This window comes from Loxodonta africana, chromosome 3 (assembly GCF_030014295.1).
Source record: "Loxodonta africana isolate mLoxAfr1 chromosome 3, mLoxAfr1.hap2, whole genome shotgun sequence".
In the NCBI taxonomy this organism is placed as follows: domain Eukaryota; kingdom Metazoa; phylum Chordata; class Mammalia; order Proboscidea; family Elephantidae; genus Loxodonta; species Loxodonta africana.
Window position 1 is genome coordinate 3615324 of NC_087344.1, and position 16279 is coordinate 3631602.

Here is a 16279-nt window from a genome sequence, read left to right on the forward strand (position 1 = left end):
GCCTGGCACCCCTGGAGACCACATTTCCCCACTGCCCCACAGTGGCCGCTGCCCACCCACCTGTGCCCTCTCCGAGATGGACTTGGAGTGGGCACCAGGCTTAGAGGAAGCATCACCGAAGGGTCAAGAGGGTGAGCTTTTCTCTGGGGCAATGTAATGAGGGGGTGAGGGGTCTCATGCTAAGACAGAAGTCACGTCTCTCGAGAAGGCAGGACTGCCGAGCCTGAGACATCACACTCGTTGGGGCCTGTGAGCTCAGAATTCCAGAACCAGAACATGTCCTGGATCCCTTGGTGGCAGTGGGAGCCAGCCCTGATGTACTCTGGACACCGGGAGAGGGAATGAATCAAGAACAAGCACAGATTCAGGGCCACGTTCCTCAAGGCCCCTGAGCCTGTGTCCTGAGCCCCACAGTGAAGAGAAAATATCAGTGACTTGGTACACACACACACACGCACACTGGGCAGGCACACACTCATCTAGGTGCGCGCGCTGTGTGTGCCATAAAGACGAACTACAAACATCATCACCACTTTTGTTTCTCCTTGGTGAGCTGACCACCCTCCCAGCCACTAGCCCAGACAGTCAGGAATGGCCCCAGGGCCCCAGAAGCTGGTCTGTAAACCCTGTCTCATCTTCCTGCACCATTTTCTGAGTTGGGCAGGGTGGGGGGCATCCATATCCTACAGAAAAGGAAGACTGAGGTCCAGGAACTGGGCTTCAGAAAGTAGAAAAAAGAGGCACAGAAAGCACAGAATGAGCAGGGGCAGGGATCAAAGCCCAGCATTCATCTATAGCAGGCTGGAGGCCTGAGGGGACAGGAGGGAAATAGGAGCAAGGAGTGAGGGCTAGTGGGTGCAGGGACCTGACAGCGTTAGGGTCTCCCTTACACAGCACTGGGGGCCCTGTCCTCACCGGTGCACGTTGGGGAGACTGCCTGGGTTCTAGACAGCCTGTCTGGCTCTCCTCTCAGTCCATGTAGATGGCAGGGCTGCAGGTAGGCTGACCCTTTGACAGCTAGGTGTGAGGTCAGGAGCTTTGGAGTCAGCTGCTTTGTGAACAAGAGCTCTGGGATTAATCAGGGCTTCCGCAGAATCGTTCCTTTGGGCAGGTGTCATGTGGAGGGTCCTTGGTGGCCCAGGAACTGGACTGGGGTATCAGGTCTCTGGCTCAGGCCTGCCCTTTTTGGGAGCTCAGGTGCCCTGTGACTGGGGCCACTGTGGGCACAGCTGCTCACTCTCCCTCCCTCCCCATGCAGCCTGGAGAGGGCAGAGCCTGTTTGTGTCTTGTCCATGTAGTCCCCAGGACAATGACCACAGGGTCAGTGTCAATGAGCACATGTTGAATGCATTAATAAATTTAGTCTGTAAGCTTATTTTAAACTGATTTTAATTTTGGGGGGGGGTTTAAGGCTCATAAATATTGATTTCATGCTCAATTTCCCTAGATACACATTGGAGTAACACGATAAAATACGTGACGTCTTTCATGCCAAAACGTGGGCTTGTCTTGTTCAGGGTAGCATTACTCATGACAGCCAAGTAGTGCAAACACCCAAACGCTCATCTACTAATGACTGGGGCAGCCCAGTGGGTTTCCTCTTATATATGGCCTTTCTGACCCTGGGTTTGTAATTCTGCCCAGAAGGGATGGGTTGGGCTGAAGCCTTCTGTAGGATGAGTGCACTTTACTTACCTTTTGGGTTTTGGTCAGCTCAGTAATTGGAAAGGTGGCGAGTAAACCATCCAACATGATGGACCCACTTGCAGCTCACCGACAAAACTGGGTGATTGACTTTACTGCTCGGAGGGCCATGTCTTGAAAATGACAGAGATTGCTTATATCAGTGGACAACCTCACAGAAGCTTAGGAGGGGAGGAGGGAACCTTAGGACCAAGAAGAGCCTGCACTGCAGCAGTTTGGACCTTGGGATCCTGGGGAGGGGGGGAACCTCCTAAAAGAGCTGTAATACGAGGCCAAGAGCTTTAACGAGGGGTGGATTATCCTGTAGGCTAGGTAACCAAGATGCTTACCTTGCTTACCAGGTCATCTGTAGTGAACAAGTTCCCTTGTGGGACTGTTCATTATAGATTAGTAAGTAAGCACAAGTGAGCCTGTTCTTAGCTAATTACAAGGTCATCTTCTTCTTTCAGGGATTGTATATTTGAAAAGAGGCTTTGATTCTGTAGGACGGTGCTGTGGAGTTGATAGACAGATGTGAGCCATACCTAGAAGCTGAGTCTTCGATACGGTAAAAAAAAAAAAAAAAATTTGTTTTCACTGTAGATGATCTGGTAAAGAAGTTGAGGGTGTCAAAACTTTGTCTAACATACTTTGGACATGTTATTTAGAGGGACCAGTCCCTGGAGAAGAACATCATGCTTGATAGAGGGTCAGCAAAAAAGAAGAAAACTCTCAGTGAGATGGATTGTCACAGTGGGTGCAACAATGGGCTGAAGCATAACAGGGCTTGTGAGGACACTGAGGATGGAGTAGAGTTCTGTTCTGCTCTATGTGGGTTCTGTGTGAGTCGGACCCACTGGATGCCATTTAACAACACCTCTCTCATTTTACCTGAACAGCCTTGTGAATAAAAATGTGGGACCCTCTTCAATTTGACAAGTAACCCTTTACCAGGTGCTTCTGAAAAACCCTTCACAACAGTCCAGACAACCCCAGTATAGGTTTTCATTCCCATTTTGCAGATAAAGAGGCTGAGAAGGGGAGCTTCAGTGAGGTGCCCAGGTCAGACAGCTGATGGGTGAGGAGCTGGTTCTGGGACTTGGGCTTGTAGGGCTCCTAGGTAGAACCAGGAGAGTGTTGCTACCAGGCACATGGGTATGATGAGGCCCCAGGTGACTTTATGTGGTCTTTTTCTTTAAAGCCCATTCTGCTCTCCCATGTGAAAGGGGAAAAGCTATTCTAGGTCTTTGTGGGGCCTGGAGAATGAGTGGACCATAGTGTCCACAGTAAGAGGTTGTCGACTGACTGGCTTGGAAACTGGTAATCCAACCAAGATAGGGGGCCTTGGGTGAGAGGGACAAGACCATTAACACACATACCTTAAGGCCCTCTGCAGACTAAGGGATGTGTCTTTTCCTAGTCAGTCCATCCCATCTCCCACTCAGGGAGGTAGATGATAGTTCCCTGGAGAAGGGCAAGGAGAGGCCCTGTGTGGCTTGGGCAGGGAGGGAGGCAAACTTAGGAGAGGAGCTTCCCATGGGCAGGAGGAAGGAAAAGCAGCCATACCCTGGTTGGAGGTGGATGAGGGGTCTCCATAGTGGGGTCTGTGCCTGGACGTCAAGACAGTCCACTGAGGTGAAGGAAGAAAGTATTAGAACATCTGTAAAATGTGTCAATGTGATTCCTCCCTCAGTCATATTTGATGATCACGTGTCTCGTGTGGTGCTACTGAGGAGCCCAGAGAGCAAGGGGGTCCCTGCTCTCAAAAGGGTCAGCAGGGACTCCTCCCCAAGCCTGTGGAGTCCGCCGTGGGCACTGCTTGCTGGGTGGTTCCTGGGGGCCTAGCTCTGCAGACAGACAGATCCCTCTCTCTAGTTCACCTAGAAAGAAGGGTGAAACATTCTTGCAGGAAACCACACAGGGCAGACACTCCAGACCATCCCGGCTCCAGTGAACACAAAGAAAATGGCAGCGCTAGGCTGCTCCTGGTCCTTCTATGGGCTTTTGTCCCACAGGTGACAAAGTAAAAGAGCACACCCCTGAGGAATCCTGGCTGAAATGTACGAGAAGCCTGTTAAACAGAAGACTTTTGAAATATGGATTTGTATCCAGTGTTATTCTTCATCCACATTGTGGAAAGAGTTGTTTCACCTTGGATGTTAGCCAGGGAGACGGAACCATCACCGTTAGTGACCAGAACGTGTTCACAAATCTCTCTGTTTTCAAAGACGTGTTTATGTTCACGGTCTCTGCATCCAGGATTTTAACAGTTTTTCTACCTTTAAATATGATTTTAGAAGCCTCTCTTAAGGATTCAATGGTTCTTGCGCACACACACACACACACAGCTGGTTTCAGGACACTAACTAATCACCACCGATGGAGTGGCCCCTTGGGCTGGAGTCATAAAAGAAAAATGATTCCAGGGTGAAGCTGCAGAGGGAACCATGTCCAGAAATGTATTCACTGCCTTCTTCACAGGCAAGACACGGCAACACAAGTCTCAGATTCTTGGATGTGGCTTCGATCTATGCATCCAGGAAAAGCAGGTGACGTGGGTGGAAGATACTTGACCTCATCCCACCCCCACACAACCGCCCTGCAGCCTGGTTCATTTCACAGAAGGTAAAACAAGACCCAGAGAACAGAAGGACTTTCCTGGGACACACAGAGACCCAGCTGTAGGTTAGAGAGGAACTTCTCTCTGCTGACTGTAGTCAGAGGGCAACTGAAGCCCCTGGACTCTTTTAGATGGAAGCGTGTGTTGATTTGATTTCAGTTTAAAAAGCTGATTCTAGCTACTGTTTGAAGAATGGATTACAGAGGGTTAAAGGTGGAATAGTCCAGAGCCCAGCAACAGAGCCCTAGTAGTGATTAAGAGCTACGGGTGCTAACCAAAAGTTCGGCAGTTCGAGCCCGCTAGGCATTCATTGGAAACTCTATGGGGCAGTTCTCCTCGTTCCTATACGGTCGCTATGGGTCGGAATCGACTCCACAGCAATAGGTTTTTTTTTTTTTTTTTTGGTAGAGAACAATTACGAGGAACAGCCCAGAGACTGCTGTGCTCCGTGGTCCAGGCGGTAGTTGGTGACCAGGAGAAGTGTGGAGAGTGGAGATGGGGAGAAGGGATCGGTCTGGGATCCACTGTAGAGGCAAAGCCAAGAAGGGTAGTGCTGTGAGCGTTAGGGATGAGGGAAAAGGAGACGTTAAGGGTGATGCTGTGGTTTGGGCTTGGAAGGTGGAGGATGGATGGAGAAAAGTGTGTGTGTTTGCATTTGTGTTTAGTCAGATGAAAGAGAAGGAGAGAAACAGAGAAGCAGAGGGACAGAGAGAGAATGAGACAGGGAGACAGAGAAACAGAGAGAGGGAGAACACCATGTGTACTGATTGGACATGTTTGTCTAAAAAAGAAAAAAAAATTTTTTGTTTTTTTAATGTTTGTCTAGTGAGGAGTAAATGTCAGGGACCACGTGAGTGGCCTTCAGGACCTTCCTTCCTGAGGCCTCAGTCCCTCCCTGGGACGGCAGGGAGGGTTGGTCTACAAGCTTCCTGAGTCTCTGCCCCAGATCCCCCTGCCCTGGCACCCAGATCCCGACCTCTATTCAAGTCCAGTTGTGCACATGTGCTCTGCCACCTGGTGGGACCCCGCAGTAGTGCAGCATGGGAGGGTGGGGCCTGGTCATGGCCCTGGCGACCTTCTTTGAAGGACATGGGTTCAGAACCCCAAGGAGAATGATCAACGTCTACGAGAGAAGGAAGGTGCCCAGCTTTGGTGCTGTTCGACGGGGTGGAGAGGAATCGGAACCTCCCCTGGGCAGGACCCCTCCTCTTAGAATCCTAGGGAAAGTTGATGCCCAGAGAAGGAGCGACATGACTCACTGGAGGTGGGGATGGGAGTGGAATCCAAGACCACTCCCTGGAGGAGGGGCTGTTGGCCCCAAGCTCGGAGAGCAGGCAAGAGCCTATGGGAGTGGGGGGAAGGCGTCCCGCAGGAGCCCAGACCCAGCTCTTGGCCCTGCCCCACCCAGCCTCAGTTTCCTCTTGTGCACATTGGCGTGTTTGGAGCGGGTGACCTCCAGTGTTCCAAGTCTCAGAGAAGCATCGCTGGCCTTGGTTCTGTGTCGATGACCCACTGTGCTCTGAGGTCCTGGAAAAATGATTTCTCCTTCTTGGAATATAATATTCCAACAGGAAGAGCATTGGAGTGTGGGGACTGGGAACTTGGGGTCGGGAAGGGCAAGTCAGAGCCATGGCTCATGAGGCCCGGTCCAGGGTCAGGACCAGTAGTTGGTGGAGTCTGGGGGTCCCCCTGAAGAAGTGAGGGCTTTGCCGAATGTGGGGAGGATGCCTGGTCAGTGAGCTGGGCACCCAGGGCCTGCGGAGGCAAAGAGGGGGCACGGGAGCCTCCTGAGGTCCCCAACACCGCGCGCCGACCTGCAGGTTCTGCTCCTTCGACACCGGGGCCCAGGGGAGCTGCTGACGTGAGGACACCTGAACACAGGTGTGGGATATGAGGTTTCTTGCCTGCAGGTGCAGTGCTAGCGCTGGCCACCAGAGGGCAGCAGACTCCCCCGTCAGTGGTGGTCCCTGGGCTTTGCTGGAGCAGCTGGACTAGGAGACAGCCACCCCCAGGTCATTCAGGGTGTCACCCTGTCTAGGGGGTGGCTGTCTCCTAGTCCAGCTGCTCCAGCAAAGCCCAGGGACCACCACTGTCCACACAGGGTGTCACCCTGTCTAGGAGTTGCACCTCCTAATATTACCATCCATGCCCACAATCAGAGCTGATCAGAGGCAGGAAGTGAATCAGATCCTCTCATTTATTCATTCAGCAATGGTGCCTCAAGCTCTCATCCTGGGCCTGGTCTGTGTTAGGTCCTGGGTGGGAGCTGAAAATGACCCATGTGGCCCCTGCCCCAGGATCTCACAGTAGAGAGGAGAGGGACAAGGGCTTGAAGACAAATACATGGGAAAGAAAAGAGCATATTCCATAGAGAAACTAAAGTAGGGTGCAGCCAGTGAGAGAGGCCTGGGGCCACTGGGTGGGGGTCCAGAAGCCTCAAGGAGGAGACATTTATTCGTGGCCAAAATGACAGGTGAGGCCAGCCCTGCACGAGTCTGGGTGCAGTGTCCGAGGGAGAAGGCACAGCTGGTGCAGAGACTGGGAGGCAGGTGTGAGTTTGCCCAGAGAGAGGTCGGAAAGCTACCAGTGTGGCTGGAGGGAGCTGGGAAGGAGAGGAGGGAGAGAGGAGGGGGGCACGTCCAGGTCTCAGGACCTGGTGGGCTGGAGGAGCTGTCTCCTCCTCTGTGACAACATCGCCCCAAAACTGACAACTCACAACAGGACGGACACATAAGCTCACAGTGTCTGTGGGGCAGGAAGGTGGCACGGCTTAGCTGGTGACTCTGCCTCGAGTTCTCTCAGGAGCCTGGGGCTGTGGTCTCAAGTGAGGCTGGACTTTCACCAAAACCTCCCCCCCAAAAAAAACTTAAAAAAAAAGGCCAGAAACTGTTGGAATCAATCTGATACCACAATTGAGAACAAAATATTTTATGTTTCTCAGTAAAACTATCGTTTACAGTAGTATTTACTGAGTAAATTATAGAATTTCTCTTTTCCAGGCAATAAACTAAATCACAAATATTTTAAAGACAATATATGTAGACTACATAAGGCCTTTGTAAACAAGCTTGCTTTGCTCATTTCACTAGAAAACACTGAAAATATCTTTATAGAAGCTAGCTTCCTACAAAATATATGCAGAGCTATGACACTGATCTTCATAGGAAACCAATGTAAACTTGCCATGGCATGGGTGATGACTGTAATCTGTAGAAAATGCACAGAATCTACACCTTATTCACCATTTTGCGTGGATGGATTTTTTCCAAAAATAAGCGGATTACCTATTGTGCTTATGTACAATCACCGGCTATGTGCAAAATGACATCGTGTAAGAATCAATAAGAAAACACTACTCCCAAGTCAAAAAACACGTACTTGGCAATGGTATAGAAAGCAGTTTAGGTACGGTCCATGCACAGTCAGCAGGCAACAGCAAGCTGTGTGGTCTTTACATGTCCCATCTGCTGACCGTTCCCTGGGCCATGGATCCCCTGACGTCTCACAGACTTGTCACTCCAGCGGAGTAGGACCCTGTGGGTGGTGCGCTGGGCCAAGTTCCTGCGGGGTTTCTGGAGTGGAGACACTTCTCTCCCACACTATGTGCTTAGGTGGTCACCATGTTCATTTACTGGGGGAGAAGACAAAGATAAAACGCAATGGTGAGACTAGGTTTTGGCATCGACTTAGAACTCTGCCCCATAAGTAGAACATGAGCTCGTGATTTCTCTGCATAACCGGTGTCTTGGGAAAGTGCAGATAGAAGTAGGGTTAATTAGGCTGAGGATTCTTCTGCAATGATTTTCAGGTGGATCTACTTACCAGTTGCCATCAAGTCAATTCCATGTCCTGGGGTCCCCAGGTGCAGAGCAGAACCGCGATCCTTAGGGTTTTCAAGGCTGTGATCTTTCAGAAGCAGATCGCCAGGCCTGTCTTCTGAGGTGCCTCTGGGTGGGTTTGAACCACCAATCTCTCTGTTAGTAGTCTTGGTTTAACCATTTGCACCAGCAGGGACTCTTCTAACATGGAACCACTGCACGTTAATGACACCGATGCCTATCCAGTCCCTCCTATCTCTCAGCACTGGGCTAGGACTCGGAGGGAAGCAGTGCTGGCTGAGACACACTCACGCTCTCCAAGTGCACAGGGGCTGGTGAGCTCTGGGATACCAGGCCGGGAGCCAATCAGACCAACTTCAGCATGGTCATTTCCAAATACTACATCCCAAGGTCTGGCTGTAAAAATACACCCAGCAAATACTTCACCTAACATGGTGAACATTTAAAGTCAGAACCAGCTAACTCAACCTGTGACAATTCCATCAATATATGGTCCAAATCTTAAAATGACTTAAAACACTCAGAGGAAAATGAAGGAAAATAGAGAACCCAAAACAGTCTGCCAATGAACCAAGAAGCCTTTCCTGAAGCCCCAGGGGACTTTGTGGAGGCTGGATAACCCCCAGGGGGTGTCTGAATGGGAGCCCAACCAAGGTGGGCTTCCCAACCCAGTGAGCCAAGGCCCCCTTTTCAGAGCCATGGACTGGACATCCAAATGCCAGAGGTTGCTTTTCTAACTTCCCCAACCCTAAGCTCAGGTCACCTCCACTTTTTTTTTTTTTTTTTAAGCTAAGGAGTATATTAAGATCATATGATTTGGTTCTTATTACTTTTACATTCTGCAATGGTAAACATTGCTCATACCCATTCCTTAATCTGCGTTTGATGCTCAGAGTTTGTAGATTGTCACGTGTATAATTCGTTCACTCGTTTTTCTGGGTCTCTGTTGCAAGAGGGTTCAGCGGAACATTGTGACTAGCTTGCCCACTTGGCCCTGCCTCTTTAGTTCTTATCTTTATTTAACATTTTTAGTACAATCCAGAGACATTAATGACATTCACTATGCTGTGTGACCATGACCACTCTCCATCTCCAGAAAATTTTTATCACCGCAAATGGAACCCAGTGCCCCTTCAGGCACCACTCCTCATTTCTCCCTCCCCTCAGCCCCTGGCCACTACTCATACATTCTGATCTCTTTGAATTTGCCTAAGAAGCCCTGGTGGCACAGTGGTTAAGTGCTCGGCTGATCACCGAAGGGTTGTCATTTCAAACCCACCAGATGTTCTGCTGGAGAAATGGCCTGGGGATGTGTTCCCATAAAGATTACTCCCTGGAAAACCTGGGGGCAGGTCTACTGTGTCACATGGGGTCAGAATGAATTGGAATCAACCTGAAGGCATCTAGTGACAACAACAATGCATTTCCCTCGTTCAGACATGCCATATAAGTGGGATGATATAGTATTTGTCCTTTTGAATCTGACTTATTTCACTTAGCATGTTTTCAAGGTTCATCATATTGTGGGATGTATCAGGAATTCATTTCTCTTTATAGATAAGTAATATTCCATTGTCTAGATAGACTATATTTTGTCTATCCATTCATTTGTTGGTTTCCAAAGGCAGGTTGTTGCCACCATTTGACTCTTGTGAATAATATTGTAGTGAACATTCATGTACAGATATCTGTTTGAGTCCCTGATTTCATGTCCTCTGGGTCTATAGCCAGGGGTGGAATTTCTGGGTCATATGGTGACCAGCAATCTTGGTTGCTTTCTCAGAGTTTCCTGAATTTCAAGATAAAAAGTAGGCACCATTTGGCTTTGGGAAGCTTTGAGCATTTTTTTGTTTTTAATTAAGGCTCTGTATTTGCATTTTATTTTAACTACCCCATCTTGGGGGTTGAGGTTGTTCAGTGGTAGACTTCTCGTCTTCCATGAGGAGACTCGGGTTCAATTTTCAGCCAATCCACCTCACATGGAGCCACGACTCACGTTGCTGTGATGCTGTACAGCTTTCAGCAGAGCTTCCGGACTAAGCCAGACCAGGAAGAAAGGCCTGGCGACCTACTTCTGAAAATCGGCCAATGAAAACCTATGGATCAAAGAATCCAATCTGAAACTGTTCATGGGAGTGGCCCAGAATCAGGCAGCGTTTCGTTCCAGTGTGCGTGGGGTCATCATGAGCCAGGGGCTGATTCAGCAGCAGCGAACAGCAAACAACAACAACCCCATATTGGGTGTTACTTCACAAGGCTCAGGCACTGGTGCATAGAAATAAAAACAAAAAACCCAAACCTGTTGCCATGGAGTCGATTCTGACTCATGGCAAGTGCATGTGTACAGAGAAGAACTGTGCTCCACAGGGTTCTCTTGGTTGTCATCTGGACGGAAGTAGATCACCAGGCCTTCCTCTGAGATGCTGCTGGATGGGTTCAAACTGCGAACCTTTGGGTTAGTAATCAGTGCAGATTGTGCCACCCAAGGACCAGGGGCAGTGTAGGGTGAGGGAGTTCTCGTCCAAAAGCAGTGAGAGGCCACAAGCTCAACATTTCCTTTGCAAGTGAAGCCGTTACCTATGCTACCCATAGCCCATTGCTGCTGTGTCAATTCTGACTCAACGTGACCCTATAGGATAGATTAGAACTGCCTCAGTGGGTTTCCAAGAAGCAGGCTGCCACATCTTTCTCCCATGGAGTGGCTGGTGGGTTTGAACCTCTGACCTTTTGGTTAGCAGCTGAGAGCTTTAACCACTGCACCACCAGGGCTCCTCAGAGCCGCTATGCTAATTCTACAGAAATCAGGGCAGGACAGTCTGAAAGATGCCTATTTACTGCGATACGGGACTTTATAGCTGGAAGCATCCTTAGAGATTCTTGGGTCCAGATTTCCTACCCTTGTAATTTAAAAGAAAGAAAGAAAGAAACTAGTGTCAGGATGAGAGGTGAAATTAGTCTTCCCCAAAGACCAGTGACTCAGGACTTTAACAAAGAGAGGCACTGCAGAAGGAGGAGCTGGAGCTGGTCCTGGGAGGCTGCCTACAATTTGGAGGAGGACAGCGATTTTGTGTCCAATCCCATAGGATGTTATTAAATTCAGAGCTGTCGGCAGCGTGTGAAGAAGCAGGTCCCCCTGTCCTAGTACCCAGACCCCCACCTCTGTTCTAGTCCAGGTTTCCACATGTGCTCTGCCCCCTGGTGTGACCCCAGGGTAGTGCAGCATGAGAGTGGCGGGGGCTGTTGTGGCCCAGGGGACCTTCTCTGAGGAACATGGTATGGGCTCCCCAGAAAGAATGATCAACTTCCAGGAGGGAATAAAGAAGTCCAGCTTTGGTGCTGTTTGAGGGAGTGGGAGGGAAAGGGACCCCCTCCCAGGGAAGGACCCTTCCTCTTGGATCCCTGGGGAAGGTTGATGCACAGAGAGGGGGAGAACTGCCACACTGGAGGGAGTGATGAGACCGGAATCCAGGAGACGATCCTTGAGGAGGGACTGTTTGCCCCCAGCTCTGAGGACAGGCAGAGCCTACAAGGGAGTGGGGGTGAGGGCTCCCCACAGGAGCCCAGACCCAACTCCTGGACCCTGACTCACCCAGCACCCCACTCTGGCTCTCAGCACCCTTCCCTCCCTGTGGCCCAGGACTAGACATGATCCTGAGTTTCAGTGGCTCCAGTCAGACTGTGACAATGAGAGTGTGGCCCCAGGAGCACTTTGGGGCCTAGATCTGGTCCAGGGAGAGGCTCAGGGGGACTGAGAGGTGAGGCCTGGGCAGGAGGTGGGGAATATCTGGGGCAGGGCTCCTGATGCTGCTCCAGAGAGCAGATCTGGGTGGTGAGGATCCTCGGAGTCTCCCAAGTCCACGGGCTCTCCATGTTCACCTGGCCCAGTGTCCTGTGGTCCCTTCTGGGTAGAAGGATCCCTGGACTCACAGGCCCCATTAGCACTGGGCCTTTGCACATCAGCGTGGCTGCCCTGGGCAGTGTCCACCTGCATCCTTCACACTAAGGAGGCTGCGTGCTGTGCTCACCCCAAGCTGCCGCCCACATCCACCCCAATGTGGGGTCCTTGCCAGCGTCCTTCCTGAGTGAGCACTGAAGCACTTCCCCATCCAAAACCTCAGTGCACAATTGGGAAACTGAGTCGAAGACAAAGCCAGTGATAGCCCAGGATGCACAAGTGGGCACAGTCCAAGGGATGAGGAAGATTCCGTCCCCCTAGGCAGGGCTCAGCCCCTCTCATGGGGTTGGATTTGAGAATGAGAGCTGCCAAGATGTGGGGAACTCTGCATACACCCTCCCATTGTGCACATAGGCACGAGCATACACACACACACACACAGCGGCACACACTGACTTCATGTGAGGGGCCATCTGGGTAGGGACAGAAGAGAAGAGGACACAAAGTAAGTGACACACTGGAAGGAAGAGAGAGGGTGGAGGCAGCTCTGCCTTGGGACAGGGTCCTCCAGTCTCCTAGCCACATGCCCAAGGCCCAGAAGATGGGCGGGGGCAGTTGCCGGATAAAGGGAGAGGGACCCCAAGGTTCCCAGGGGTCTGCCAGGGCCACCCATCCTCAAGGAAACACAGAGTGGACAAGGCCTGGGCCTTTTTTGAGCTCCAGCTCACCCAGTGTGGGGCAGTCACCTCACAGCGCTACCTGCAGGCACTGACAGCCCATTGCTGACCTTATGCTGGCTCATCTCTTCCCAGATCCTGGTGAACTACTCAGAGGTCCCTATCTGTACCCCTGCTCTGAGCCCCCTCCTGCCCCTGCAATCTCTCCTCCTCCCTGGAAGGTGGGAGTTAGAGATGAGCTGCAGAGCAAGGGGCGGCCCTGGTCAGTGGAAGTGGCTGGGGCTGCATGGTGTAACCTCCGGCTGGATCTTCTTGTATGTGGTGTGGACAGGGAACTAGGGGCTCTTTGAAGGCCCGGGGATAGAAGGGCCTGAAGGAACAGAGAGAGAAGGAAGAGGCTTGGAGCAGCCATGAATTCATACTGGACCGCTGCTGGGCACTGTCTCTGCAGAAGCCCCCACAGGAGATCCAGGAGGACGAGGAGAACGGCCTAGTCTACTCTGTCTACCTAAAGAAAGGGAGCAGGGAGGGCTGGCGCAGGCTCTGGATGAGTGTGTGTGGGGGCGGGGTCCCCACCCAGTGGCCTAAGATGGCCAGAGAGGACTCAGGGACCAGATACTACTTCGAGATCCCTAGCTCCCTCTCAGGGCTGTCTCTCTCAAGGGCCACCGTTCCCTCCCAAAGGAATCTGCCAAAATCCTCCCCTTATCCAACCCCCCCGCCCCCAACTGCCCTGCACTGTCTGGCCAGGTACAGTCACTCTTTTCCTATTTGTAGGAATGTCAGAAACGAGGCTTTTCTACTGTTTTCACTGCACATCAGCCCAGGCATCTTTTTGCATGTTTTTCCTGTTTCAGGGTTTCACTCTCAGCCCCAGGGCCGGGCAGTAGTCAGCTGGATTGTCCTTCCACACCTTCGCTCAAACTCACACATCCTCATGGTTAGCAGGCTTCTTTTACCCAAAAGCATGGGGCTCAGGCTGTGATGCACATTTTTGTGCAACCTGCAACCTCAGGGAATATATCACCATGCCAGGTCAGGAGCTGTGTCCTGACTCAGTTGCAGAATGTTCCAGAAGGGAGGCTGGTCCCCACAGTGACTGAGCCTCTCACGGCTGGTGGCCCTGGACTGATGCCCTCTGCTGCCCTTTCCTGGTCATTCTCATTTGCCCTCCTTGAGGCATCTGTTCAGATCCTTGGTCCTGTGGGGGCCTTAATCCCACCCCAGAGATATCCAGGCATTCACCTTTGGCTGGATCTGGGACCACCATAGCTTTAGCTCCTCAAAACCCCCTTTAATGTACAGAAAGGAAAATCCCTGTCTTGCTTTGCATTCAGTGGGGGTCTCATGGATGTGCCTGGTCTGGGCACTGTCTCTAGCTGGGGAGGGAGTGAGCTTGCACTAGACCTTCCCCTCTGAGTCAGAAGCAAAGCTGGCCCCATGCTGCACACGGGGAACATCACGGAGCCTTAGTGTCGGAAGGTTCTGGGCTCTTATCCGTAACTTTGAACAGATACTGGACATGGCTAAGCTGTGTTTTCTCACCTCTACAACAGGGTGTTTAGTGAGGACTCACAAGCATACTGCTCTTGACACCAAACCAAACCAAACTTGTTGCCATCGAGTCCATGCTGACTCACAGAGACCCTATAGGACATACTAAAACGGCCCCATGCGGTTCCAAGGAGTGGCTGGTGGAGTCAAAGTGCTAATCGTTTGGTTAGCAGCCAAGCTATTAAGAGCCAATGTGCCACCAGGGCTCCAGTCTTACCAGAGGGAGGTAATGTTATGAAGAAAATGACTTGAGGTTTCTAATATGTGTAATAATCCCTACCTCCTGTTTCCTGTTGGGGACACTCGTGTCCCACCTCCTGCCACAGGCCACAGACGTCTGGAACTCCAAACCAACTGGTGGTTCACGGGGTTCCTCTGACATTATACCCCTCGTCTGTCTCACCCTAGCGTACCTTTTGGTCGGAGCAGGACCTGATTGAGACCCTCGTGGTGAGAATCGTCAAGGCTGGCTTGCTGGAGAAGCTGGGGGAGCACCTGGTAGCCGCCTTCATGGAGGGTGACTTGTCCTACATTGACTTCTTTCTGGGAAATTGTAGAACCTTCGCCACCACCCAGCAGGTCCTGGATCTGTTGTTCCAAAGGTTAGCACCCCACCCTCCACAGCCCCACAGGAACTCAACCCCTATTAGCTATGAGTCTGGGGAAAGTCACTAACATCTCTGTGCCTCAGAGTGCTCCTCTGAAAAGTGGGCTGGTAGAGGATCAGCCTGCTTGATCTTACTGTCAGAACCACATGGGACAAGCCATGGCAACTATGTACCCAGAGCCCCACCAAAACCAACCTTATTGCCATGGAGTCAATTCTGACTCATACCGACCTTAGAAAACAAAGTATATCTGCCCCATAGAGTTTCCAAGGAGCAGCTGGATTCGAACTGTTGAGCTTTTGGTTAGCAGCCGTGCTCTTTAATAAGTGTGCCACTACAGCCCAACACCAGGAGACCAGCTCTAGGGAAAAGGCTGCTAGAGGGGCTGGGATGTTCACATTTATTGTTTTCGTCTCCTTCAAGAAGAAGCTGTCTGCCTCACCCCTCACTGAGTGCAGGCCCTTCAGCAAACCTGTTCCCCATTTGAAAAGGGGGAATTGAGGTTCCAACTAGTGGTGCTTTGTTTTTGGTGTAGCCTGAACAAGAAACCCTGGTGGCTGACAGAGGGGCTCCAGGACAATCAGATATTGGGGAAGGTGCTGCTTAGGTTTATTCACTCGACAATTATCTATGAAGCCCTACTGTTGCAGACACTGTTCTAGACACTCAGCATCATTCAGTGAACAAAGCAGACAGGGAGCCGTGCCCTCCTGGGCCTCCGTCCTAGTCAGGAGGCAGAGAGGAACACTCGACAAGGGAGGCAGGTAGTATTCACAGTGCATTAGATGTGATGCCCTCGTGCCTCCTCTAGGTGTGGATACAATTGCCCCCATTCAGCCAGGGATGGTGCACCCCAGGACTAGCAGAAAGAGTAAGTGGACATTGCATGGAGAAAGAGGGTCTTGTGTCTCCAGGGAAGACTGGGGGTTTTAGCAGGCCTGTGTCAGGAGTGGGGCTGGGCATGCCCTGGGTCCCACACATCTTGATCCCTATGGAGGAATGAGTTCAGTGGCATCACCTGTAGGAGCAAAGCAGTCCCACAGAGCTGGGGGTGGAGCTCGGGTGCACTGGAAAGCAGAGGGGAGGCAAGGGGCGCAGTGTGGGCCCTAGGGAGACCCACTCTCCGCCCCCGCCATAATCTCCTTCCAGCTCTGGTTGTTCCCTCCCCGTCTGGAGCCTGATCAGGAGGTGGGGAGAAACCGGCCGCCCAATGCTGTACTCCTGTCATGGGAGCTCAGTTGCATGTGGGGATCCTGTCCCTGGGAGAACAGTGACCATGGGCGAGGAGACCCTCATGTGCATGCAGAGGACCAGGCAGCAGGCTGGTGCCCACGCGCCAAGAGGACGGGGCCTCGGCCTTGGCAGACTGGGACAGGGGACAGACTCTATATCCTCAGGCTCAG